At 38.5% G+C, this 4,377-nt stretch overlaps 1 pseudogene; it reads left to right on the top strand.

Annotated features, from left to right (window-relative positions):
• The first annotated feature begins 2,996 nt into the window (after nt 1-2,996).
• LOC110587393 lies at nt 2,997-4,010 on the top strand (annotated as a pseudogene).
• Nucleotides 4,011-4,377: the final 367 nt, after the last annotated feature.

Genomic DNA, 4,377 nt, shown 5'->3' with positions numbered 1-4,377 from the left:
CATATTACAACATGGATGAACCTTGAGGGCATCATGCTACATGAAATAAGTCAGTCACAAGGAGACAAATACTGTAGGATTCCATATATATGGGGGTATTTAGAGTAGTCAAATTCATAGAAACAGAGTAGAATGGTGCTTCTCAGGGACTAGGAGGAGGGGGAACTAGGGAGTTGTTTAATGAGTACAGAGTTTCAGTTTTGTGAGACGAAAAAGTTCTAGAGATTGGTTGCACAACAATTGGAAATATGCTTAACAATACTGAACTATATACTTAAAAATGGTTAAGATGATATTTTATGTTATGTGTATTTTACCACAATTTAAAAAAAATTAGGACGATTAAAAAAAAAAGACCTGTGATTGCAAACTATAGTTCTTTAGTCAAATACTAAGGACTTCCTTTTTTTTCTTTTTCTATGATATTTTAAATAGATTACTCATAGAAACATTTTTCTAGAAATTTTTCCTCAGGCAAGGGAAACAAAAAGTAAAAATAAACTTTTGGGACTTACCAAAATAAAAAGCTTTTGCAGAGTGGAGGAAGCCATCAACAAAACAGTGCAGCAACCTACTGAATGGGAGAAGATATTTACAAATGATATATCTGAGGGGCGCCTGGGTGGCTCCGTCGCTTAAGCATCTGACTCTTGATTTCGGCTCAGGTCATGGTCTCAGTGTCGTGAGATTGAGCCCCATGGCCAAGCTCCACACTCAGCGGGGAGTCTGTTTGAGATTCTCTCCCTTGCCTTCAGCCCCTCTCCCAAAGCACCTGTTTTCTCTCTCTCTCTAAAACAAATAAATAAATCTTTAAAAAAAAAACCCACAAATGATATATCTGATAAATGGCTAATACCAAAAATATATAAAGAATTTATACAACTCAACACATACAGGGCGCCTGGGTGGCTCAGACGGTTAAGCGTCTGCCTTCAGCTCAGGTCATGATCCCAGGGTCCTGGGATCGAGTCCCGCATCGGGCTCTCTGCTCCTTGGGAGCCTGCTTCTCCCTCTGCCTCTCTCTCTCTGTCTCTCATGAATAAATAAATAAAACCTTTAAAAAAAAAAAAACTCAACACATACAAAAAAAACAAATAATCCAATTAAAAATGGGCAGAGGACCTGAATAGACATTTTTTCCAAAGAAGACATGTAGATGGCCAACAGACACATGAAAAAATGCTCAACATCACTAATCATCAGGGAAATGCAAGTCAAAACCACAATGAGGTATCACCTTATACCTGTCAGAATGGCAGGTATCAAAAAGAGAAGAAATAACAAGTGTTGGTGAGGATGTGGAGAAAAAAGCAACCCTCATCCTTTGGTGGGAATGCAAACTGGTGCAGCCACCGTGGAAAGTAGTATGGAGGTTCCACAGAAAAATTAACAATAGAATTACCACATAATCCAAAGCTTTACTAGTGGACAGCTACCCAAAGAATACAAAAACACTAATTCAAGAAGATACAGGCACCCCTCTATTTATTGCAGCATCATTTAAAACAGCCAAGATACAGAAGCAACCCAAGTGTCCATCCATAGATGAACGGATAAATAAGAGTGGTATGTGCATACAGTGGAATATTGCTCAGCCATAAAAAGGAATGAGATCTTGCCATTTGCAACAACATGGATAGACATGCTAAGTGAAATAAGTCATACAGAGAAAGACAAACACCATATGATGTCACTCATGTGTAAAATTTAAGAAACAGATGAAAAAAAGAAAAAGAAAAACAGAAACAAACAGAAAAACAGACTCCTAAATACAGAGAACAAACTGGTGGTTGCCAGAAAAGATATGGGTAGGGGGAAGAATAAAATAAATAAAGGGGATTAAGGGTACACTTACTGTGCTGAGCACTGAGTAATGTGTAGAATTATTAAATCATTTATACTGTACACCTGAAAGTAATATAATACCATATGCTAATTATACTTCAATTAAAAAAATTACAGACATTAACCATTCTAAAAAATAAGTAACCTCCCATAAGATATTATAGAATAAAATATGAACAAAGATAAAAGGTCAATGACAAAAATGCTAAACAGACTACTGTAGTCTACAGGATAATAATGAAAGCAAAGTTGGTGAATGAAGTAGAAAGAAAGTTTGGTTTTCCAGAGTCAATAGAAATGGTAATGAGCTACTTTCTGGAACATTAATATGTAATCTCAGCAAACAGAGCATACAATACAATGTGGGCTCCTCTTATTTTCTTTCAGGTCTTTTATCATTAATATGAACATTCAACAAGTTTGTAAAATACTGGTGAGAATAAATTCTTTTTATTCAGTATACCTGCCAACAGACATTTTAAATGATAGGAAACCCTTCAGGCAACTAGAACCCTTTTGGAAAATACTATTCACATTCTTTCTGTTGAAATCTTACCACAAATGCTGAAGGACTAAAACATATGTGAGGAATTTTCTAATGGCAAGTGAGTGGCCTGTTCTCTGCTACTATGGTTCAGAGTCACCCTTGAAATTGAACAACCCCTGGGCCATTAATGCAGCTTCATTGCTGAGGCCGTGGTCCAAGAAAACTCGAGTGCTGGTGTATGCCCCACCATTCAGGAAACCAAGTGGAATCTTTACCTAGCTGCCTTCCAGAAGGCTGTTACTGTAGATTCTGGAACCTGATCCCCCATGCTTGAGACATTCCCAAATACCTCAAGGTTGGCTTAAATGCACCAATTCCTATTTTTCTTCTCGATAGGCATTATAAATATCTACTTAAACATATAACTTTCTAAGGAAAATCCAATATGAGATAATTTTAAATTAATCTGTCTTGATATGCTTAACCATCAAGATGGAATCTGACTTTTCCACTAATTTTGGAAATCTAGGAAATGAACTCCAATTGCATACAGTAAAATAGTTCACCCAATCAACCTTTGAAAAGTTTTTTGTTTATTTGTTTAAATCTAGGGTTAGGAGCCTCAGTCAGACAGGTGGGAGACACTTTTGGAAGCAAAAGCACAATGGCTACCCAAGGAGAACCCCAAGTCCAGTTCAAACTTGTATTGGTTGGCGATGGTGGTACTGGAAAAACTATGTTAGTGAAATGCCATCTGACTGGTGAATTTGAGAAGTATGTAGCCACCTTGGGTGTTGAGGTCCGTCCCCTTGTGTTCCATACCAACAGAGGACCTATTAAGTTCAATGTATGGAGTACAGCTGGTCAGGAGAAATTTGGTGGGCTGAGAGATGGCTATTACATCCAAGCCCAGGGTGCCATTATAATGTTGGATGTAACATCAAGGGTTACATAAAAGAATGTGCCTAACTGGCATAGAGATCCGGTACAAGTATGGGAAAACATCCCCATGGTGCTGTGTGGCAACAAAGTGGACACTAAGGACAGGAAAGTTAAGGCAAAATCTATGGTCTTCCACTGAAAGAAGAACCTTTAGTACTATGACATTTCTGCCAAAAGTAACTGCAACTTTGAAAAGTCTTTCCTGTGGCTTGCTAGAAAATTAATTGGAGACCCTAACTTAGAGTTTGTCGCCATGCCTGCTCTTGCCCCACCAGAGGTTGTCATGGAGCTAGCTTTGGCAGCACGGTATGAGCATGATTTAGAACTTGCTGAGACAACTGCTCTCCTGGATGAGGATGATGACCTGCGAGAAAGTGCACCTGCAGCCCAGCGTCAGAAGTTTGGTTTTCTAGGCCAGTACCCATGGTATCAGCGGTGCAAGGTGCTTGCCACTGATTATATAGCTGAGCACAACATGTGCTTCATCTTGGGGATGCTGAAGGAGATGAATGGGCTTCAGAGTGAACGTGGCAGTTTAAAAGGACCTTCATTTTTTTTGGACCTGCATGTTCAGATGTTTTGGAACGCAGCTGCTTCCTTCCTGAGTTTCAGATGTAAGACTACTAGAGCCACATCACAATATCCAGTGGTGAAATCTCATTTATCCCTGTCATTCCCATTCCTTTTTGTTAAGAATCAGAATAAAGTTGTATTTCAAATATCTAAACAAAAATAAATGAATAAAAATAAAATAAATCTAGGGTTAGGAAAAGATGTGACTTCTCCCGTGTGTCTGCCTTGACCCTGGTGGAGAGGTTGGTCAGAGTTTAACCCACACTGGCTAGTGCTGGTCTCAGGACTGCTAAGTGCCCAAATAGACCTACTATGAGCCCAGATTCAAGGACAGCTGTGACAGAGTCTCTGATTCCTAAGAGACTTTTAAACGTGGTTATCATTCTTTTTTTCATTTGTATTTAAATGTTTAAAACATTACAATTTTAGAGGCCCAATGAAAGTTCCATCTTAGTGCCATGTTTATGTATTTGTTCTTGTCTGAAATGTTATTTACATCTCACCCAAAGAAAAATACAATGGGGTTTTAT

This window comes from Neomonachus schauinslandi, chromosome 7 (genome assembly GCF_002201575.2).
Source record: "Neomonachus schauinslandi chromosome 7, ASM220157v2, whole genome shotgun sequence".
NCBI lineage: Eukaryota > Metazoa > Chordata > Mammalia > Carnivora > Phocidae > Neomonachus > Neomonachus schauinslandi.
Note: the sequence above shows the minus strand (reverse complement) of the source record. Positions and strands in the feature narration are given on the sequence as shown.